Source organism: Choloepus didactylus, chromosome 14, assembly GCF_015220235.1.
Source record: "Choloepus didactylus isolate mChoDid1 chromosome 14, mChoDid1.pri, whole genome shotgun sequence".
Taxonomy (NCBI): Eukaryota; Metazoa; Chordata; class Mammalia; order Pilosa; family Megalonychidae; genus Choloepus; species Choloepus didactylus.
In genome coordinates, this window is record NC_051320.1 from 5,932,907 (window position 1) to 5,958,850 (window position 25,944).

The 25,944-nt window shown below is 33.4% G+C and overlaps 1 pseudogene; it reads left to right on the forward strand.

Annotated features, from left to right (window-relative positions):
- The first annotated feature begins 6,812 nt into the window (after positions 1–6,812).
- The window catches only part of LOC119509588, a 75,480-nt pseudogene continuing 56,348 nt past the window's right edge, over positions 6,813–25,944 (forward strand).

Here is a 25,944-nt window from a genome sequence, read left to right on the forward strand (position 1 = left end):
CCATAAAGAGATGCCATTTCACAAACATCAGAATTGTTACTATTTTTAAAATGGAAAATAGAAAATTGGGAAAAGGTTAAGTAGATAGTAACATTGTTGGTGGGAGTATAAAATTGTGCAGATGCTGTGGAAGACAGTGGTGAATGCTCAGAAATTTAAGTATAGAATTACTATGTAACCCTGCAATCCCAATTCTAGGTATATACCCAAAAGAATTGGAAACCAGGGACTCAAACAGATAATTGCACTCCAGTGTTCCCAGTGGAACATTCACAATTGCTGAAAGATGGAAGAAATCCAAGTGTCCATCGACAGAAGAAGATGGTATGTACAAAAAATGACATATTATAGAGCCATAAAAGGAAATGAAGTCTGACACATGTGACAACATTGGAAGTTCTGATACATGTGACAACATTGAAGACACCATGTTGAGCAAAATAAGCCAGACATACAGTGAAATGTTGTATGAGCTCACCAATGCAAAATAATTAGAATAAGAAAATTTATAGCATTAGAAACAAGAATATTGGATATTAGGGGATTGTGTGGGAAAAGGGATTAAAGAATTAATGCTTAACTGGTATAGAATTATTATGAGGGATGATGGAAAAGTTTTGGTAATGGATGGTAGTGATGGTAGCACAACATGGTGAATGCAATTAAAACCACCAAATTGTATATTTGAATGCAGTTAAAAGGGGGAAATTTAGGTTGTATAATTGTTATACTAGAATAAAAATTAAAAAGAAAACCATATGACTGTACAACATAATGAACCCTAATATAAACAATGAACTATACTTAATAGAACAGTTATAATAATATTCTTTCATCAGTTGTAACAAAAATACTGCACTAATGTAAAGTGTTAACAAGGACTGTGTGTTGGAGGAGGGGTATATGGGAATTCTGTATTTACTGCATGATTTTGCAATAAGACCAGAAGTTGATTTTTTGGAAAGACCATTAAAAATAACAAACCTTTAGCTAAACTGACAAAGAAAAAAATGAAAGAAAATACAATAATGAAGATAAGAAATGAAAAGGGAGAGATTACTGTGGACCCCACTGAAATATAAAATACTATAAGAGAATACTATTAACAACTGCATGACAATAAATTAGATAACCTAGATGAAATAGACAAATTCTTAGAAACAGAAAAACTGTGTATAGTGATGCAAGAAATAGAAGATCTCAAGAAACAAATTACTAGTAAAGAGATTGAATCAGTAAACAAAACCCTCCCAACAAAGCCCAGTACCAGATGGCATAATGGGGGAGGAATTCTACCAAATATTACAAGAAGGTTTAACATCAATTCTGCTCAAACACTTCCAAAAAACTGAACAGGAGGGAACATTCCCTAATTCATTTTGAGGACAACATCACCATCAAACCAAAGTCAGATAAAGATACCACAAAAAAAGAAAACCACGGCCCAATATATCTTATGAACACAGATGAAAAAATCTGCAACAAAATACTAGCAAAACAAATCCAACAGGACATTAGAAGAATTATACATTGCAATTAAGTTGGATTTATCCCTGATGTTCAAAGGTGATTCAGCATAAGGAAATCAATTAATGTAATACACAACATTAACAAAATGAAGGAAATAAAACACATGATCATATCAACTGATGCAGAAAAAGCATTTGACAAAATCCATCATTCCTTCTTGGTAAAAATACTTAGAACATGAGGAATAAAAAGAAAGTTCCTCAACATGATAAAGAACATAAATGAAAAGCCCACAGCTAACATTCTACATTCTACTTAGTGGTAAAAGACTGAAAGCTTTCACTCTAAGATCAGGAAAAAGGCAAGGATGTCCACTGTCACCACTGTAAGTCAGCATTGTACTGGAAGTTCTTGACAGAGCAATTAGGTTAAAAAAAAAATCCAAATTGGAAAGAAAGAAGTTAAATATTCCAATTTCCATATTTGCAGATGACATAATTCTCTATACAGAAAACCCTGAAAGATGCACAAGAAAGCTCCTAGAGTTAATAAATGAATTCAACAAAGTAGTGGGGTACAAAATCAATGCATAAAAAAAATTATCAGTGTTTTTTCCCATAAGCAATGAACAATTGGAAGTGAAACTTGCACAAATAGTGCCATCTTAAAAATTGTACTGCCTACCTAGGAAAAGAACCAGATGATGAAGAGCTGAAAAAGATCAGATCAGTTAAACACAGGCAATTCTAAAAGTCTAGAGTAAGTTGAACCAAGTGTCAAGTGTCAGAGAGAAATTTTAAGATGAAAGACAATCAACAATAAAACCCTAATTCAAGAGAGAGAAGTTGACCTTCAGAGTAAATCCATCAAGAAAATCAGATGCCTAGAAATCAGCCAAAAATTTACAAAAATTTAGAACAACTAATCAAAGATGTTCAGACAAATCTCCTAAATCAATTCAAGGAGATGACAAAAAATATGGCTAAAGAGGTAAAGGATATCAAGAAGACACTGGGGAGCATAAAGAATTATTTGGAAGTATGGAAAAAACATAATAGAACTTAAGGGAATGAAAGGCACAATAAAAGAGATTAAAAATGCAATAGTGCATACAACAGCATATTTGAACAAGCGGAAGAATCAGTGAACTAGAAGACATGACCATAGAAATCTCACATTCTGAAGAACACAGAGAATAGAATGGAAAAAAAAATTGGGGAGGGTCTCAGGGAATTGAATGAAAGCATGAAGAATACAAGCATTCATATCATGGGTGTCTTAGAAAGAGAATAGACAGGAGAAGGTGCAGAAAGAATATTTGAGGAAATACTGACTGAAAACTTCCCAACTCAATGAAAGACAACTATAAAAGTCCAAGAAGCACACTGACCCCAAACAGAATAAATCCTAATAGACTTACTCCAAGACACATACTGATCAGAATGTCAAATGCCAAAAATAAAGAGAGAATCCTGAAAGCAGCAAGAGAAAAGCAATTTGCTACATACAAGGGAACTGCAATAAGATTAATTGCCAATTTCTCATCAGAAAACATGGGAGGTGAAAAGACATTGGAATGACATATTTAAGATAATGATATAGAAAAAATTGAAGCCAATATTCCATTATCTGTAAAAAAATCCCCTTCAAAAATAAAGGGGAGTTTAAAATATACACATATAAACAGAAACTAAGAGAGTTCATCAACAAGAGACCTGCCCTATGAGTAATACTAAAGAAAGTTCTGCAGTCTGAAAGTGGAAACAAAAGTGAGAGACTTGGAGTAAATTCTAGAAATGAAGATTATCAGTAAGGGTAAAAGACAAAAATAAAATATGACTTATAAAAACCATATGGTAAAATGGTTGAAGTATGTATGGCCTTCACAGTAGTAACACTGAATGTAAATTGATTAAATTCCCTGATCAAAAAACACAAATTGGCTGAGTGGATAAAAATATATGGTCCAACTATATGCTGTCTACAAAAGATTCACCTTAGAGCCAAAGACAAAAATAGGTTGAAAATTAAAAGTTGGAGAAAGATACGCCACATAAATAGTAAATAAAAAAGAGCTGAGGTAGCTATACTAATATCGGACAAAATAGACTTTAAATAAAAATGTTATGAGACAAATAAGGACACTATATATTAATAAAAGGGGCAATCCACCAAAAAGATATGACAATCATTAATATGTATGCACCAACTATGGTGCCCTAAAATACATGAGGCATACACTGGCAAAACTGAAAGAGAAAAAGACACCTCTACAATAATACTTGGAGACTTCAATAAAACACTTGCATCCATAGATGGAACATCTAGACAAAGGGCCAAAAAGGAAAAAGGGAACTTGAATAATAGGATAAATGAACTAGACTTAACAGACACATGCAGAATATTGCAACCCAAAACAGCAAGATACACATTCTTCCTAGATACTCATGGATCATTCTCCAGGATAGACCACAGGTTGGGTCACAAAACAAAGTCTCAATACATTTAAAAATATTAAAATTATACAAACACTTTCTCAGACCATAATAGGATGAAGCTGGAAATCAGTAACAGACAGAAAATTGGAAAAAGTAAAGCAACACACAATCAATCAGTGGGTCAAAGAAGTATTTGCAAGATTAATCAGTAAATATCTTGATTCAAATGAAAATGAGAACAAAATATATCAAAATTTATGTAATGTAGAGAAGGCAGTGATGAGAGGAAAATTTATAGCCCTGAATGCCTACATTAAAAAAGAAGAGCTAAAATCAAAGACCTAACTGCACACCAGGAAGAACAAGACAAAGAACAGCAAACTACTACCAGGAAGAAAATAACAAAGATTAGTGTAGAAATAAATGAAATTCAGAATAAAAAATAGAATTTAGAAAAACAAAAGTTGGCTCATCATGAGATCAATAAAATTGACAAACCCTTACCTAGACTGACAGAGAAAAAAGGGAGAATATGCAAAAAAAAAAAAAAAAAAAAAAAAAAAATCAGAAATGAGAGAGGGGACATTACTACTGACCCCACAGCAATAAAAAGGATCATAAAAGTATAGTATGAATGACTGCATGACAACAAATTAGACAAACTAGATGAAAAAGACATAGTCTAGAAACACATGAACAACCTACACTGACTCTAGAAAAATAGATAATATCATCAGACCAATTATATGTAAAGAGATTGAATCAGTCATCAAAAACCAACTAAAAAAGAAAAGCCCAGGACCAGATGGCTTCAAAGGTGAATTCTAACAGTCATTCCTAGAAGAAATAATACCAATTCTGCTCAAAGTCTTCCAAAAAATTAAGGAAGAAGAAACTAATTCTATGAAGCCAACATCACCCTAATAAAGATATTAAAAACCTGATAAAGATATTACAATAAAAGAAAATCACAGACTAATTTCTTTAATGAATACAGATCCAAAATTCCTCAAAAAATACTAGAAATAAAATCCAACAGTGTATTAAAAAATTATATACCATGATCAATTGTGTTTTATCCTAGATATGCAAGGGTAGTTCAACAGAAGAAAATCACTGGAAGAAAATCAATTGATGTAATACATCACATTAACAAATTGAAAGGGGAAAACCTCATGCTCATCCTGATTAACATAGAAAAGTCTTTTGACAAAATTCAGCATCTTTTCTTGATAAAAACACTTCAAAGGAGAGAAATAAAAGGAAACTTCCTCAACATAATAAATGGCATATATGAAAAATTCTCAGCTAATATCATTCTCAAAGATGAAACACTGAAAGCTTTCCCTCTAGTATCTGGAACAAGAGAAGAATGTCCATTAACATCACTGATAGTCAACATTGGGCTAGAATTTCCAGCTAGGGCAATTAGGCAAAAAAAAAAAAAAAAAAAAAAAAAAAAAAGAAATAAAATACATCCAAATTAGAGAGGAAGAAGTAAAACTTTCCCTATTTGCAGATGATATAATCCTATATATATAGAAAGCCCTGACAGACCTACCACAAAACTACTAGAGATAATATATGTGTTCAGCAAAGTGACAGGATACAAGATCAACATGCAAAAGTCAGCAGTGTTTCTGTAAAGCCATAAGGACCAATCTGAGAAGGAAATAAAGAAAAAGAAATCTATTTATAATAGCAACTAAAAAAGTCAAATATCTAGGAAAAAATTTAACCTAGGATGAAAAGGACTTGTACACAAAAAACTAAAAAAAAATTTGCTAAAAGAAATCAAAGAAGACCTAAATAAATGGAAGGACATTCTATGTTCATTGTTTGGAAGGCTAAATATATTTAAGTTGTCAATTCTACCCAAATTGGTTTACAGATTCATGCAACCCCAATCCAAATTCCAACAGTTTACTTTGCAGAAATGGGAAAGCCAATTATCAAATATTTATTTGGAAGGGTATGGATTGCCAATAGACAAAAACATCTTGAAAAAGAAGAACAGAATTGGAGGACTCACATTTTGTGATTTTCACGCATATTACAAAACTACAGTGGTCAAAACAGCTTGTTATTGGCTTAAAGAGAGACACATCAATCAATGGAATCAAACTGAGAGCTTAGAAACAGAGCCACACATCTATGGCCAATTGATAGCTGACAAGACTTCCAAGTCCACTTAATTGGGAAAGAATAGTCTCTTCAACAAACGGTTCTTGGAGAACTGGGTATCCATATGCAAATGAAAGATACAGGACCCCTATCTCACACCTTTACAAAAATTAATTCAAAATAGATCAAAGACCTAAAAATAAGCATAAGGATAATAAAACTCCTAGGAGAAAATATATGGAAGCATTTTCAATATCTTGTGTTAGGTAATGGTTTCTTAGACTATACACCCAAAGGACAAGCAATGTAATAAAAATAGATAAATGGAACCTCCTTAAAATTAAAAACTCAGGAGCTTCACAGGACTTTGTCAAGAAAGTGAAAAGGCAACCTACTCAATGGGAGAAAATATTTGGAAACCACATAACTAATAAGGATTTAATATCCAGCATACCTAAAGAAATACTACAACTCAACAATAAATATCTTTCCAAATAGGAAGTACAAATGGCCAGAAAGCAGATGATAAGATAATCACTAGTTATTAGGGAAATATGAATCAAAACCACAAGATATCATTTTGCAAATACTAGAATGACCACTATAAAAACAAAACCAAACCAAAACAAACAAACAAACAAAAAAAAACAAAAAAAAAAAACAAAGAAACAAGCAAACAAAAACCAAAAAAAACCCAAAAAACTACAGTTGTTGGAGAGGATGTGGTACTATAGGAACACCCATGCATTGCTGGTGGGAATGTAAAACAGTGCAGCCGCCATGGGAGACAGTTCCTCTGGAAGGTAAGTATACAATTGTCATATGATCTGACAATCCAACTACTAGGAATATACCCAGACGATGTGAAAGCAAGAACATGAACAGACATTTGAACACCAATTAGTAGCGGCATTATTCACAATTTCCAAAAGATGGAAGCAACCTAAGTGTCCCTCAGCCAATGAATGGATGAATAAAATACAGTATATACATATGATTGACTATTATTCAGCTGTAAGAAGGAAGCCCAGACGCATGCAACTACACAGATGAATCCTGAGGACATTATGTTGAGTGAAATAAGCCAAATACAAAAGGACAAACATTGTATGATCTCACTGTTATGAACCAATTATAATAAGCATCTCAAAGAATGAAAATCTGGAATATGAGTTACCAGGACATAGACTGGTGTTAGGAATGGGGCATTGATGCTGCCTAACTTATACAGAATTTCTATTTAGACTGATGGTAAAAGTTTGGAAATGGATAGTGGTTGTGGTAGCACATATGCTGAGTGTAATCAACAGCACTGAACTATATAGGTGAATACACTGAAAGAGGAAACATAGGATGTATATATTACCAGAATAAAAATTAATAGATAAAACTATAGGACTGTACAGCACAGTGAACTCGATTGTAGATGATGGACTATAGATCACAACAAGAATAAGAAAGTTCTTTCATGGGTTATAACAAATGTATAGTATTAATACAAGGTGGTAATAGAGTCATATATGGAAATATACACCTAATGTAAACAATGGATGATGGAACTATTTTAATGATCTTTCATCAATCGTATAAAAGGTAACTACTGTTAAAAAAAAGTACAATTGTTTAAAAAGGATTCTCATTAGTAGTAACAAATGCTCCACATCAATGCAAGTTGTTGGGATTGTATATGAGAATCAAGTGTTTTATGCATTATTGTTTTGTAAACTCACAACTTCTATAACAAAAACAACAAAAAATAGTATGTCTTTGATAAAATCCATGTCTATATTAATTATGGCTCCTTTATTGTAATGAACTGAGAACCTGAATAAATTATCTTTGATTTAAAAAATAATAATCAGGAGTGGCTGTAAAATTACATGATAAAGTGGGCTTCAGAGCAAAGAGGAATATTCTATGATGATAAGACGATAATCTACAAGGATAACATAACGATCCTAATAATTTATGCCCCAAACAATAGTCTCAGAATTCATGAAGCAAAAACTAACAGTTTAAAGGAACAAATCTGACTTTCAAAACCCAGCAGATGAAGCCACAGTTAGAATTGGAGACTGCTACACCTATTACTTAATAATTGATAGAAAAACTGGGAATAAAATTAGCAAGGATATAGATTTGTTTAATAGCACTATGAATCAATAGGATCTAATTGACATTTATAGAACATTCTAAGAATAGCAAAATACATATGCTTTTAAAATACCCACATAAAAATAATCAAGATAAACCATATCCACAAATATAAAAGAATTGACATCATAGAGTACACAATGTGTTCTCCACCTTAATATAATCAACGTAGAAATCAACAATAGATGATAAATGTAAAATGTACAAACATTTGGAGACTAATGTCCTATAACTCTTAAAATGATGGAATTTGTGATTTTCTTTTGAAAAAGAGATCCTTAGGCCAAGATAGTTTCATTGGAGATATGTAACAAACATTTAAAGAAGAATTAATACTAATTCTTCACAACCATAAAGTATAGAAGCAGAAGGAACCCTCGCCCAATTCAATTTTTGAAGCCAGTATTACCTTGTTACCAAAACCAAAGACTACAAAAACAAACAAATCTACAGACCAAAGTTCCTCCGGAATATATTTGCAAAAATTCTTGACAAAATATTAACAACTGGTGTTCAGCAATATGTAAAAATAATTACACATCATAATTAAGTTGGATTTATTTCAATCATGCAAGGATGATTCATTATTCAAAAATAAATCAATGTAATTCATCATATTAAAAGGCTAAAGGAGAAAAATCACGTGATCATATCAACTGATGTATTTGTCAAAAACTGACACCCATTCATGATAAAAACTCTCAGGAACTAGGAATGAAAAGGAATTTCCTCGACTTGATAAAGAAGAGCTATAAGAAAAAAAAAAAAAAAGAAAAAAAAAAAACAACAAAAAAAATCCCTACAGCTAAGATTATACTTACAGCCAACATCAAACTTAATGGTGAAAGACTGAATGTTTCCTCCTAAGATGGAGAACAAGCAAGGATGTCTGCTCTTACCTCTGGCATGTAGAACAGCACTAGATGTTCTAAACAGTGCAATAAAGAAAAAAATCTGTCCATATTTGCAGATGAAATGACTGCCTCTATAAAATATCCCAAAGAATCTACAGGAAGAATCAGGAACTACTAAGTGAATTCAGTGTGTTCACAGGAGACAAGGTTGACAGAAAAAAAAAATCAAGAATAGATCTATATTCTATCAATGAACATGAGAGAACTGACAATAAAAATGCAATATCATTTACAATTAAAAAAACAAAATTCTTACATGTAAATGTAATGAAACATGCACAGAATTTGTGTGCTTATAACTACAAAATGCTGATGAAAGTACTCAGAATAAGATCTACATGAATGGAGACACATACCCTGTTAATGGATTGGGATGATCAACCTAGTAAAGACATCAATTACTTCCAAACTGATGTACAGATTAAAGGTAATTCCTATCAAAACACATGAAAACATTGTTTATTCATGGATAAGAGTATTCTAAAATTTATATGCAAAGGAAAGGAGCTGGAATAGCTAAAACAAAAAAGAAGAAGATGGGAGGAATCAATCTACCCCAATTCAAGATTTATTATATAGCTACTGTAATAACATTTGTGTTGTATTGGTGGAGGGGCACACACATCAATCAACAATAAAGCAATGGAACAGAGTAAAGAGTCCAGAAACATCCCCATACAAGTACAGTAAAAATTTTTTTTAAGATGAAAAGCAATTCAAATGGAGGAAAGATAATTTTCTCAACAATGATACTGGAACAATTGGATATCTATAGGAAAAAAAAAAAAAAAAAACCTTGACTGAACCTCACATCTTACAGTACAAAAAAATTAAGTCAACATATATTACAGATTTATGTGTATAATGTACCCAAAACAACATAGGAGCACATCTGTGTGCTTGGTGAAAGACCTTAGACATGACAACAAAACATGATAAATTAAAGAAAAAACTGATAAATTGGAATTGACCAAAATTTAAAACTTTTAATCTTTGTAATACCCTATTAAAAGCATGAAAAAAGACTGGGAGAAAATATTTTCAAATCGCACATATGACAAAGGACTAGTAATTAGATTATATATATATATATATATATATATATATATAATTAACTCCCAGACTTAATAATAAACAAAAGAGAAGAAAAAGAATCCAATTTGAAAATGGACAAAAGACATAGTCATTTTATCAAAGAGAATGGCAAATAAGTACATGAAAATATGGTCAAATCATTAGCCATTAAGAAAATGCAAATTAAGGCCATGATGAACTATCACTTTGTGACTGTTGGAATAGCTGAAATAAATAAAAAAAAAAAAAAGTAATATCAATGCCAGCATCAAAGAATGTGGAGAAACTGGGTCTCGCATACATTGCTGCTGGGAATGTAACATGGTACGGCCACCCTAGCAAATGGTTTGGGTTTTCTCAAAAAACTAAACATCCACTTACCATACGACCCAGCAATTGTACTCCAGGTCATTCGTGTCCACACAAAGACAAGTACGTGATTGCTATTAGTATCTTTATCAGAGATAGCTAAAGTATTATTCTCAAAATGGCAAAGGTTTAGAGATTGAAAACTGGTGGGGGAGAAAGGGGAACTCTGACTATAAAGGGAGCACCAGGGACATTTTTGAGATGCTAGAATATCTCCGAGCCTTGAATGCCCAAATCTACATGTGTTAAAACTACACAGAAATAAATACACATTGTATGAAGGTCAATTCCCTTTTTGATATGATACTATAACTGTGTTAAGAGACAGCCATTGGGAAAAGATGTGTGAGGGGTAAACAGAACCTCTCTGTATGTCTTTGCAATTTCCTGTGAATCTGTAATTATTTCAAAACAAAATGTTAAAAAAATAAGCTAATCCACAAGTTGCAAAACTTTTTAATCACAGATGATAACTTTTGCATACCTTATATAGAAAATTTAAAGCATTTTATCATCTTCTGGTATCTCTATACGGTTGTTATCTATAATCATATTTCTTCTCCATTTTAATTCTTTCATTCCACAAATAAATGAAATGTTCAAAGCCTAACATCTGAAATGGTCATGGGTTAAATATATTGAAATACTAAAAACCCTGTCAAGTAATTATTTAGAGCAATACCAATCAACAGATAAGTAATATACACCACAAATGAGAACTACATGTGCAATTTTGGTTTCCTAGGAATGATATTTTTAAGTAAAAAATTAACTTTAGAGTATATTTTATTCACTGCATTGTATAAAAAATATTTCCACTTCAACATGTTGTCAATATAAAACTTTTGAGATTTTTTTCTTTTTTTTTAACATTCCAAGTCTTTGACCTTCCATATATATCTTACCCTTGCAGCACACTGCAGAAAAGATTGATCACATTTCAAATGTTCTGTAGGGGTAGCTTAGTAGCTACCCCACCGGACAGTGCAGATTTAGATACCCTTGAATTGGGTCAATATCCCTTGGCAAACATTTCAAATATAATTAAAAAGAGCTATATTTCTTCAGGAAGAGTGATCTGTACTTAGTTTCTATAACACATCCGTTAGCCCCAGGCCAGCACTAATAACTCCCAGCCCTCTGTTGCCGTGCCAAGATGTGATCTTAGACTTTTCTCCTGATTGCTCCCAGCGACCACCTACCACCACTCGGCACCATTATACAGAGGAGTCATTGCTGGGCAGCTAACGAGGAGGAAGCTGCAGAGCCTCTCTCTTGCACGGCCCCTTCCAAGACCCTACGAGAGTCCTTGCAGTATGGCACACAACCACACCTTTTAACATTTTGGAGAAGTAAGATATTTTAACCGCGATTGTCTCTGATGACTATCTGTTTCCATTCTCTTTTCTCCTCTCACACGCCCTTTGATGTGTGTTGTGATGTTGAGGAAGTCATAGTTCTTTTGGGAATCTGGGGAAGTAGAATTGGGTTGAATGGGATGTATTTTGTGATTCATAGTCACTTCTGTTTAAACCCAAGTATTGTCAGCTTTAGAAGAGAAACAGCCTACAGAGGACTCCACAAATGCATATGGAGCGTGTGAAGATCCATGCTTTGTGCACCATGACTACAAAGAATAAAAAAAGAAATTGCAACCTACCAAACTGGAGGAAAACTTAGTTATCTCCCTATTCTCTCTCTCTATATATATAAAATGATATTGCAAAGTCATTGCCATATGAAAACATTGAAAGTGAGTGCAGCCAAAATTGTACGAAGTTATGTGGTAGATATACCAGGCTGTTAATGAAATAAGTGTGGTCTTTCTCCAGACTTTGTGAAGTTCATATTTGCTGGCTTTTTCAGTTGTATTTTTTTATGGTTTCTTTTTTCATCCTAAGTAAAAATTCATTTTTGAACTTAGTTTTGTAATCATACTTTTATTTTCCTTTTCTTAGAGAAGTTCCTCCAAATTACACAACCTTGAGGTGCCACAAAACCTAGATCTTTCCCACTGGGCAAACAATGGATTCATTTTGCAAATTCTGTTATATTATGTATTTGTCCAAAACTTCAGTATGGAAAAAAACATAATACGAAGGAAATCTTGCTGTTACAATCTAATTGCAATTTGGTCCCATTTCTTCCTCATTAAAATTGTCTTCACAGCAAATAGCAAATGTTCAATAATAATTAAAGAAGAAACAAAATAAAAGCTACTGCTGCATATAACTCTATTTTATTGTAATCATTTGAATGACTTATCAATGTATGTTGCGGCAACTGAATAATTCAGATAGTGGAGAGCGTGTCTCCAATTAAAAAGCCTTGATGTGTAATATTTGCAGATTTCCATTGTAAAAATACTCCCACTATGACTCATGTCAAGTTGCCAAATATTTAATAATCAGCTTACAAAATTCCAGAATATTTAACAGTGGGCTCTTTGGAACCTGCACAGCAATGCATTCGGGCATATTGAATGAGACTTCAGTGAAACTGTTATTTTTTGTTGAAGAAGGCAACTGAATGATTAAACTCACCAATGGCTTTGCCCCTATAATGGTACATACTTTTGTGAGGCCCACTCAGCTTTCTGACTCGATTTATGTCTGTATTGTTTGCAAAACTTAGAAAGCTCACAAATACTAAATTACTTTTACCAGTTGAATTGGAAAAAGAGTCCAAAGTCCTTTTTAAACTTGGAATATCCACATTACAGCACACATAATTACAAGTGGGCATTACATGAAGGTAAGAGGCCCCTGACTCAAGAGTACAGTATCAAGATAAGGCACCACTTTCAACGCCTTTAGAGCTGAAGCCACCCTAGTCAAGACTGCTGTAATTTTCAGGGGACCAAAAATTCAATTAAATTTTTGAACAGAATACAGAAGTCAATGATTCTGAATAATGCCACTCTTTAAATAAACTTGACACCAGAGTTGGTTCATATTTAAGTAGATAATTGTAACCATCAAGGTCACCTACAAGGATTGTTTATATTTTGCATGGTTCATTTTATGATCAACAGAAATAGTTCCTTCTCTCCACCTCTCCCTCACCACCCTACAGTTTGGTATATCACAAAAAACATCATGAAATTAGCCTCTCACTCCTGCTTACTTCACCTTCCACACCTCCACAGAAGGGAGGTAAGAAAATTTAAGTCATCACCTCACCTAAAATTCTTAAGGATTTTATTGCCTACAATGTAAAGACCATACAATGTACTATTGCAGAAAAGGTCTTAACAAACTGGCTGTAAATTTCCTTTTCAGTTTTCATATGTGCTCTCAACCATACAGCTCTAGGCATACAGAATTTCCACTCACTTTTCTGAAAAAATCTGTCACTGATGTCAAAGTGCTTTTATCTGAAGTACCTGTATTCCCCTTAACCGTACCAGTCTTGTAAAATTCTTGTTCTTCTCTGCACAAGCATCATTCTTAGCACAGCTTATCTGGGAGAAAGTGGTTAAAATTCTTCGTTAAGTTTACACTGGAGTAAAGAGGCAGCTCCTCCTGTGTGCTTCTCAATCCTTTACAGTAAACATGGAGAAGCATTTATTCTTAGTATAGTGAGAATTAGAAAATCGCTAGCTAAACAGCCTTAAAGGTTAGCCGTGGCCATTTAGTTTTCATTCCCATCACCCAGATACACTGTTGAATACACATTCACTAAATGAGTGAAGGAATGTTGTGTATGCCTAGCTATTGATATGACAAAAATTTTGCTCTAAAACATTTTGCGCTAAGATTTATGTCTTTGCTTCTTTTTATCTTGCAATTCATTTATGGATTATATGATCTGTAATTCTTGTTAGTTCTCTAAGTTCTCTAAGTTTCATATAATTTATGAGATCATGGTCCCCAATATTAAATATTTTTTATATTATTCCTAATGGAACCAGCATTTAAACTGCCTCTTAACAGCACTTAACTTTGAAAGGGAACATATATCCTGTGTTATTAGAAGAACATTATTAGAAATATAGTAGCTATAATCAGTCTCAGATCTTATATGAATAAAAATCAATCCCTTCCCACAAAATTCTTATGATCTAACCATTGTTTAACTTTGAAATTTTAAACCTGATGAGTAAAACACAAAAATATTTTGTATAATGCTAACTTAGGTTCACTTCTTGTACTTACTTAAAAATAGTTATATTATGTCAAAACATAGATTGTATTTTGTCTCCAGGGTAACTGTGATTATAATTCTTCCATTTTAAGAGCAGAAAGAAGTTTTGGGATGGATAGCTAGTGTTGGTATCTGATTATCAAGGAATGAGAGCTGTACAGTGGGGTCAGAGTTGAGGAGAGAAAGTCCAGTGTTACTCAGAGATTTCAGGAATAAGTACTGAAACCTAAAATTACAAGATTGCAGAGAGTTAAGGTGACAGAATAAAGTACATTAGTTGAAGATACAAATCTGCAAAATAATTCAGTGGATATCAGGTGCTTCAAGAGAAATCACAATGTGAGAAGAAGGCCTTTTTGTGAAGGAGTTGTTATTATTTTCCTAGATTGCTTTATTTGCTATGAGATGTGCTTCAAGAGGTCATTTAGAATATATTAATGGTTTCTGACAAATATTTTAGAGGCATGCTCTGCTTCAAATGGACTTAAGTGGTCACAGTGAGGTCGCTTTTTACCATCTCACTGGTATGACTTCCTGTCCTTCATTGAAAGTCTCTTGCACTCTTCGGTTTGGGATGCATTGCTTTCTCTGTGCCAGGCAGGGTGCTGCTCCATGGTTTCCACTTCCCAACGGTCTGTTCATGTCTCTTTTACAGCACTTACCACATTTTAGGGCAATTCATCTGTTTATATTTCCCTCCTCACTACCATAATATGATCTCTTCAAGTGTAGGGCTTGAATTTCAATCTAAAAATAACAAATAAATAAATAAGCCCAAATCTGAGCACCGAATTTGATATATTGCTGGTACTTGGCAATCAGTAACTATGTGATAAATGAATCATTTATGAAACACTTTGTATCTCTTATTTGGAGCAAAGATCTGACTGCAACACCGCAAAGCCCATGGTTTTAACAAACTCTCAGCTTCCTATTGGAAGTGAAGGTGGCAATAATTAGCAATGAGAAAGTTCATGAATATAAAGTTCCAGACACAAGGTGGATATTAGGTCCATGTTTATACCCAAGTGGCCAAGGTCTCCTTCTTCTAGTTTATGTTATGCTGCATGGGGCAGAAAAGCATGGAGCTGGAAATGGTCCAAATACTGGAAAACCTGCTAGAGAAATAAATGATTATGATGAAAGATCAGCAAAATAGGTTCCCTTGGCATTATTGCAAGGAGGGAACATAAAAAAGCTGAATGACTAACAAATTGCTTCTAAGACCTAAATTGTCAGTGCTTGAGCTTGATAGCTCTGCACATATCTGACAGTTTCTTGATTTAAGAAAAGTTTTAAATAAATAGTCCCTGCTTTGTTCTTTAAAATGGAAATTAATAACTTTGAAATTAAATATAAGAACATACTGGCTGAAACATAGCTGTATTTTTTGGAGAACTTTATCAATGTATTGTAAAATGATATTATTAGAAATATGAGACTAAGGTAACAAAATTCAAAAGAATACAAAAATTCAAAGAGATGTTTAAGAGTACTATGCAGACATTTCAAGGTAGCTGGGCAGGAAGTACCATTCCAAGCACTCTAAACCCCAAAATGAAAATATAAAAAGGTAGAGAGTAAAAGTTGCTAGCCACTGCATGTGTGCCCCTGTAGCTTGGGGATACAGTGGGTAATGTCTGAACTGCATGAAAAATCACAAATCTAAGATGATGATTTTCTCTAACATCAGAAAGTGAGAGAGATGTGGTTTAACTAGTGTCTTCTTGCATCCCAAAGTCCATGGTTAAGCCCTTCTGGAACATGTGTGGTATGTATGACAGAGCTTATTGGCAACCGTTTTAAATTTGGTACAATCCACAAAACATATATGTTAGAAATAAGAAGCAATTTCCTGCAAGTTTGTGGTATACAAGGTCATTATATAACAATTAATCATATTTCCATATGAATGATCCAAAAATGAATTTTTAAAACATACATCCAAAATAACATCAAAAACAATAAAATACTTAGGAATATTTTACAGGAAATATGACATTTGTTCACTGAAAATTACAAAACATTGTGGAAAAATAAAGAAGAGAAATAACTGGAAAGTCTGTTTCATGTTCATGGGTTGGAGGAAATAGCATTGTTAAGATTGCAACACTCCCCAAAGTGGTCTAAGAATTCAACACCATCTCTATCAAAATCCCAGCTGCCTTTACTTGCAGAAATTAACCATTTGATCTTAAATCTCATAAAGAAATGTAAGAGACCCAGAATGGACACACGAATCTTGAAAAAAAGGAACAAAGTTGGAGTACACACAATTCCTGATATCAAAACTTACTAAAAAGCTACAGGAATCCAACAGTGTGGTGCTGGCAAAACAAAATACATATAGATCTGTGGAATCGAATTGAGATCACAGAAATAAGCCATTATTCTTCTGCCATTTGGTTTTCAAGAAGGGGGTCAAGATAATTTCATCAGGAAAGAATAGTCTTGTCAACATATGATACTGAGATAAATGGATATCCTCATTCATAAAAGTGAAGGTGAATCTCTACCACCCACACATACAAAACTTAACCCAAAATGGATCAAAGACCATAATATAAGAACTAAAGCTATAAAACAATAATAATGACATTTGATTAGGTAATGTTTTCTTAGCTAGGACTCCAAAAGCACAAGCAACAACAGAAAAAGTAGACAAATTGGACTTAATCAAAATTAAAAACTCTTATGCTTTAAAGGATACAATCAAATAGGTGAAAAGAAAGCTCATAGAATGGAAAACAATATTTTCAAATCACATATATGAAAAGAACTCTCACAACTCAACAATGTAAAGATAAATAGCCTAATGGAAAAATGGACAAAGGATTTGACTGTACATTCCTCTAAAAAGGATAAAAAATGCCAATAATCTTGTGAAAACATGCTCATCATTATCCACTAAGAAAATGCAAATCAAACCAGAATGAAATATCAGTTTACATGCTTTAGGATGACTATGATCAAAAATTCAACAACAAATGTTGGTGAGATGTGGAGAAATTGGAACCTTCATACATTGTGGTGGGAATGAAAAATGATGCAGTCAATTGGAAAAACAGTTTTGCAACTTCTCCAAAAGTTAAACATAGAAGTACAATGTGACCCCGAAATTCCACTACTAACTACACACCCAAGAGTAATGAAAACAGGTCCATGAAAAGACAGGTACGGAAATGTTCATAGCACCACCATTACTCACAATAGCCAAAAGTTGGAAAATTCCAAATGTCCTTCAACTGATTAATAGGTAAACAAAATGTTGTATGTACACACACTGGGATATTATTCAACCATAAAGAGGAATGAAGTTCTGATACATGTGACAACATGAATGAATTTGAAAACACCATGCTAACTGAAAGAGGTAGTTACAAATGACCAAATTTTTTATTCCATTTTAGGAAATATCCATAATAAGCAAATCTATAGACCCAGAAAGTAGATTAATGAGGGGGTAGGAGAGGAAAGACAGTGACTGCTAACGGGCCTGGGGCTTCTTTAAGGGATAACGTGAATGTTCTGGAATTTGATAGTGATGATAGTCATGGTCACAGAACTTTGTGAATATGCTAAAAACCATTGAAATTTACACATTTAAAGGATTAATTTTATGGCATTGGAATTATATCTCAATTTAAAAAAACAAATGCACAATATAGAGGATTTAGAAGAGCAAAATTTGATTCTTTAAAATAAGTAATTTGTAGGTAGCCCTCTATGAAGGCAGCACAAAAAATGAGAGATGGCATGGGAGGTCAAAATTGAACCTAGGATTTATCCTTCCTCAAGCATCATTTAATTTTAAGGACTTTTTAGCCACTGGGGAAATCAGAGAATGGAAAAGTTTGTTTGTTTGTTTCCCCAACCAAGTAACGTCTGTCGTCTCTAAATCAGTGTGCAAATTGGCCAGCTATTCCTTCCCCTCATCTATCTTTCAATATATTAGTACACACAACCAGAGACCACTAGTTGACATGTCATTAATCTAACAAGAAATAATATTGCTAGAATCTAAATGGCCATTATATGCATTTTCAATCCACCAAGTTGATGCCTAAAAACATTTGGATTTTCAGTGAACAACTGAATAATTTGTTACTACATAATTTTCCTGTGCTTCACTTGAGACAAACTTATACTAAAAAATTATTTGTTGTTTATCTGAAATTTAACTAGGTGTCCTTTATTTTATCTGACAAGTCCCAGCATACCTCATATTTCCGATTTGTTACATCACAAGTTATCTTTGCCACAATAACTCTGCAAAATAAAACACTGCAAAACCCTAAAGCATACATAAACATTTATTGTGCTCTTGAATGAAACGGGTTGACTGGGAGCCTTCGAATCAGGCCAAGCTCAGCGGACGTCGTCTGGGCTCAGTCGTGCATCTGAGGTCAGCCTGCATGTAGGCGATGTGGTGACTGGTCTCAGGACTCCTGCGTTCAAAGGATTTGGCTCTGGTCTAGGGGACTTTCCTCCTCCAGTAAGACATCTTGGCAATGACATAGGCTCAAAAGGGAGAGAACAACCAATAAAAGCCCCTTGAGGCCTCCTCTTAGAATGGGAAATCTAACTGTCACCATTTTCCATCAGAAAAACACAAGAAGCAGCGGCAACCCAGATAGGAAGGGTGGAAAGTAGACTTCACTCCTTGATGGTAAGAACAGCAATCACATGACAAAGGATGTGGAGACGGAATCTTGTGGACTGAAGCCTTTTTTCAAATAATTTCCTTTTAAAAATGTAAAATTTCTAAACAAATATTAGAAAAACAGATGCATCTGTATACTAAAAATAAAGGTAATGCATCAAGACCATGCTTTGTTTATCCTAGGGATGAAAGTTTGTTTTTCTATTAGGAAGTACATAAATAGAATAAATGACAGTAAGTGTTTAGAGGAGAAAAACACTGTGATCATCTTGATAAATGCAAAAAAAAAAAAGATTTGATAAAATTAAACACCAATTTATTATAATTTTCTTGTCCTATTAGTGAACAATCTTATTTTGGTAATGATATTGATTCTTTCCATATCTTTGTACCAATTAAGTGAAAGGCTTATTATATAACGAATATAATGGATATGTGGAAAAACTGATATGAGGAGGTTTGGTTAAAGACAGAGATTTAGATCACTAATAATAAACAGCAACTGACTTTTCATTGGAGAAATCACTTTATACAATTTCTAGACATGCTGTAGTTTTAAGCTACAGTATTTAAAACTGTAGTTCTGGTGATGGGATAGACACATATGGATAGAACAAAATGAAAACACAGAAATAGCCTGCAAAGATACAGCCAAATTATTTTTGACAAAGGTGCCTTACCTATTCAATGGAAGGAGGAGAGTTATTTCAATAGATGGTGCTGGAGTATTGGATAACCATCAGCAACAAAATTAACCTCAAATGAAACCACATATTTCATACAAAAATTAACTCAAAATAGATAATAGCTTCAAATCTATAATGTCAAATCATAAACTTTCAGAACAAAACAGCGTAGAAAAATATTGGGGACCTAGGACTTTGTGAAGTTTGTAAAAAGAAATTTAAAAATTCAATAAATTGGACTTCCTCAAAATTAAGAACTTTTGGCTGTGAAAGACCCTGCTAAGAAAATGAAAAGACAAGATACAAACTGGAAGAAAGTATTTGAAAACCACATCTCTGACAAAGGACTTGTATCTAGTATATATAAAGAACTCTTAACAGTCAACATTTTAAAAATCAAGCAAATAATCCAACAAGAAAATGGACAAATGACATGAACAGACATCTTAACAAAGAGGTTATATTGGTGACAAATAATCACTGGAAAAATGGTCAATATTATTAACCATTATGGAAATGTAAATTAAGATCATGTAGAGGTATCGCTATACACCTATTACAAAAACTAAAATAAAAGGAAAAATCATTGATGACAATATCAAATGCTGCATGGTTTTAGAGAAACTGGAACTCTCAAACATGGCTGGGTGGGAATGTAAAGAGTGCACTCACTTTAGAAAATAACTTAGAAGTTTTTTTCTAAAAATTAAATACACACTTCACATTTGACCCAGCAATTATATTCCTGGGCCTTTATCCCAAGAACCTAAAGATTTGTGCCCACATGAATACCTTTAGATTACTGTTTATGATAGCTTTATTTTTAGCAGCCCCGAACCCAAATAAGCCTAAATTTTCCTCAGTACATGGATGTTAAATAAACTGTGTCATATCCATGCCATGGAATACTACTCATCAACAAAAAGGGGCAAACTATGAATACCTGCAACAACTGGGGTGAATCTCAAAGGCATTAGGTTGTGTGAAACATGTAATCTTAAAATATAACATACGTAATGATTCCATTCTTATGATCACATTCTTGAAATGACAAACTTTTAGAGATGGAAATTAGATAAGGGGTTTCCAGAGTTAGAAGGGATGGGTGTAGGGAGTGATTGTAAAGTTGGGTGTGACTTTAAAGGTGATAGTTCTGTACCTTGCTTGTAGTGATGGTTAAACAAATCCACCCATGTGACAAAATGACTGAACTATACACAGATGTACCAATGTCAATTTCCTGGTTTTGATATTTTACTATAATTATATAGTAGGCAACCACTTGGGGAAACTGGGTGAAAGGTCCCACTAATCTCTCTATACTATCTTTGTAACTTGCTGTGAGTCATTAATTTTTTCAAAATAAATTTAAAAAGTAAAAAATTAACTTTTCAATAAATGTCTCTGGAAAAATTAGTTATACATAAATTCAAATAAAGGGACATTGGATCCCTCATACACATGCTATGCAAAAATCTGTGTCATGTGGATGAAAATACTGAAAATGAAAGGCACAATTATAAGGATTTATGATGAAATTTAGTGTGTTCATGGTAGGATAGAAATTTCCAATTGTCCAAGAAATTTATTTAATGAACATGAAAAATTTCCCAATATCAATCCTAAGAAGACACACAACCAAAGGGAAAAAATGGTCAAAGAACTTGAACAGGCATCAAAGGAGGAAATCAAATGTGACAATGAACATATAATCAGTAATTTGAAAAATATCATGTACAATCACAAGTTTTGTATGTACAAGAGATTGGTATGATTGGTATGAATTCAGCATTAAAGTTTTCAAGAGTGAAGAATACTGGTGGCAGCATCAATTACAACAACCTTTAGGGAAGTAGATCGGCAGTGCCTATTAAATTTGAATCCTGTGATCCAATAATTGCACTCTTAAGTATGTTGCACATATCAAGTTTGTCCCCAAGAACCCCACACAAGCATAGTCACTGAAATATGCTTTTTAATGGCAGAAAACTCGGTGTGGGGGTGGGAGGGGATTCCATAAATAGTGAGTTGGGTTAATACCTGTGGACTACTCATGCAATGGAATACTGTATATCAGGAAAATGTTATAACTAAGTGCATCAGCACTGATGGATCTTACAAACATAATGTTGAGGAAAAGAACACATCAGAATGGATATGTAGAGTAATATGCTATTTTTATTAAGTATAAAACATGCAAAACCAATTAATACTTTGCATACATATGTATATCAGTAGGGTCATGTCCTGGCCAGGGGAGAGAGTCTTCTATGGGGCTGACACTATTCTATTTCAGCCTGATGGTGGGTTCCTGGGTGCTCATTTCAAAATTCTTCTTTTAACTTTCCTGTGAATATGATATATTTCACAATAAAATGTTAGAGAAAAAATTTTCTGTATACTATGTTGCCAGTAATATATAATGAGTAGCAGCAGCAGGAAATTGGACCCATTATACCTAGACAAAAATTAACGTACAAAAAATCTCATTATCAGAACATTGGAGAACTGTATAAACAATGAGGATGAGATGATCTAAACTTCCATAGTGAAGTACATAGGAAACAAAATCCTTGTAAAGAAAGAGCGCTACATCAAACATGTGGTCAGCGTCACCCTTAAGATAATTGTCATATTGTAAAGTTGTGTCTTATAGAGTTTAAAGTGAATCATAAAATGATTTAGATACTGAGGAGAAAGAACCTTGTCAGACTAATAACCAAAAACTTGGGGCAGTCATTTCTACAGAACAAGAGCAAACTAGAGGTGAACTGAGGCTAGCTAAAGTTTCCACGCATATATGACCCAGGAAATCAGTGTATGATTGGGTAATGATGCTCAGCATCTTTCCTATCTGCCTAACAAAGAATAGGGTGAATTCTGACTGAAAAAAAATTATTATCTTCAGTCTCTACAACCCTTCTGTATACACAAATTTCAGCATACAAACAAAAATTATAAGACATGCAAAGAAGCATGTCTGGAAAAGGGAAAAAAATAACAAGAGAAAGAGATCCACATTTGAATCACATGTTGCAATTAGAGGGTAAGTTCTTGTTTTAAAGAACATACAGAAAATTGTGAGCAAGCAGATAGAAGGAAGGAGAATTGCAACAGAGAGCTGGAATCTATATGAAAATAATTAAAAGCATTCTAGAATTGTGAAGTAAAATATCTGAAATGGCACACTAATGGGATTTTTATCAGCAGATGGGACAGACAGACATAGTATTACCAATTATGAACAACAGCAATAGATATAGAGAAAAAAAATAAATGTTGAAGAACATAATACAGCATAAGAAATATGTCAAATAGAGTAAAATGGTCCAACACTTGGTCCAGGAAATGAGGAAAGAGAATAGGGTCAGAACAATATAGCAAACATTATGGCTAAGAGTTTTCAAAAATTTATGAAAGAAAACAAACTATAGATTCAAAAGACCAACAAATGCAAGCAGAATAAATATAAAGAGAATTGTACTGAAGCACATTATGGTAAAATAGCTGAAAGACCTGTACTACAAAAAATACTAAAGAAAATGTTCCCAGTAAAGAAAAAGGAACATGGATGTAAAAACACAAAAGCAGGAAAAGAAGAAAACAAGAAAGGGTAAATACATGGACAAAAATAAAAGAATATTGATTGTTTAAAGCAATTTCCTTAAAAAGAGATGTGCAAGATTATTCACAACAGCTTTCCATAATAACCCAAACAAAGACACAACCAAAAAGTTCATTAATTTAGAGTAGATTAATACTTATATATTTGTTTTATCAAATATTAAACAACTATGCAAAAGAACATACTACTGGGTACAGGTGACATGGTTTAATCTCACAAATATTATGTGGAACAAAACAAGTTAGGCAGAAAAAATATATACTGTATGATTCCATTCATTAAAAAAGTCAACAATGTGTACAAGTATATGATAGTCATATAATAGTGATTAATTCATGGAGTAGAGACACTCTTTGACCATAAATGAGCATTAGGAAAACTTCTGGGATAATGGAGTATTTTCTATGTGAGAATGCTACATTGTGTAACCTGGTAATTACCCAAGTATATCTCTATATAAAAAACTCCTCAAGAAGTACCCTTAGTGTACTTTAATATATGTTATGATACAGTAAATATTTTTAAAAAACAGTAGAAAGATGATACATGCTTAATTTTCATGTGGAAAAACAATGAACACAGGTTACTTACCTTACGTGATGCATAAAATAAAGTCCCAGTGGATTATATTTTAAAATGTAAAGCTTCTTTATGACCTCAGAGAAAGGAAAAAACTTCTTTAAAATGCACAAAAGCAATACACCATAAAAACAGTAAGAATAAAATTACACTGATATTAAGAATTTCTGTCCAAAAGTCACCACAAAGCAGAGAAAAGATATGCTACAGAAGGGGAGAAGTTTTCTGTACTACACCTCATAATTAATGAATATACCAAATATACAAATGTTCCTAAAAATATAAAAAAAAGAAAAATAATCCCTAGAATAAAAAAGAAGAAAATACTTGAAGCCTGAAGTTTATCAGCTAAGAAACAGTTTTGTCATATAAACATGAAAGCACTGTTCAAATGCAATTGAACTCAGAGAAGTGAAATTATAAACAGAGTGAAATGTCTCATTTTATGTCCAATAGATTAGTAAAAATTAAGAAGATAAAAACATAAAATAATTTAGAAAGCAATTTGGTCCAGTTTTTAAAATTGAATATTAACTCCTTTAAGACCCGGCAACTCAACTCTAATATTTATAGTGAAGCAAAATGCTTGCATTTGTGTATCTGAAAACGTGTATAAGAAGTCCTTAGCAGCACCATTTATAAGTAAAAAATTAGGGAACAACTCCAATGTCTATTACAGCTCAACATGTGTGTGTGTGTGTGTGTGTGTGTGTGTATAACAATATATTTATAAAATGGAGTGGACAGCATTTTAGTTTCCTAGGCTGCTACAGCAAATACCATGAAACCGGTTGGCTTAAACCATGGGAATTTATTTGCTCATGGATTTGAGGCTGGGAAAATGTCCAAATCAAGGCATCATCAAGTGATGCTTTCTTCCTGAAGACCGGCTGCCAGCGATCCTTGTTTCCTCCGCCACATGGCAAGGCACACAGTGGCGTCTCCTGGCCTCTCCCTCGTCTTCTGGGTTCTGTTTCAGCTGCTTGCTTCCTGTGCTTTCTCTCTCTGTCTGAATTTCACTCCGCTTATGAAGGACTCCAGGAATAGGATTTAAGCCCATCCTGATTGGGTTGGGCCACACCTTTAGCAAAGTAACCTCATCAAAAGGTCCTACTTACAATGATTCACACCCATAAGAATGGATGAGAGTTAAGAACGTAGTTTTCTGGGGTACATCCAGCTTCAAATCTCCTTACACAGAGAAGTAAACTTACAGAAAAGTGAAAGTGGAAGAAGTACACTATTTTTATAATGCTCAAACACAGTAAAACAGAATAGGATGTTTAAGAAAACATACATATGTGACTGGAATTTTCTAACAAGGCAAGGGAATAAAAAACACAAAATCAAGACAGAGATACATATGAAGCTGAAGTAGGGAAGGAGCAGGTAGATGATAATGTCCCAGTTCTTAAATTGGTGTTGAGTCAAGACAAGCCCATTTCATGACATATGTGTGTGTGTGTGTGTGTGTGTGTGTGTGTGTTTCATAGATTGAGTTACATCCCCTCAAAGATATGTTAAAGTGCTAAGCCCCAGCCCTCTGGATGTGGCCCCATGCTGAAGGTGTTATCAGTTTGATATGACTAATCTTGTTCAAGGTGTGTCCTAATCCACTGTGAATTCTGCTACATGGAGAGAAAATGTATACCTAGTTGGAAGAGACAGGACAGCCTTGGGACTGAGGCAGACATGGAGCCAT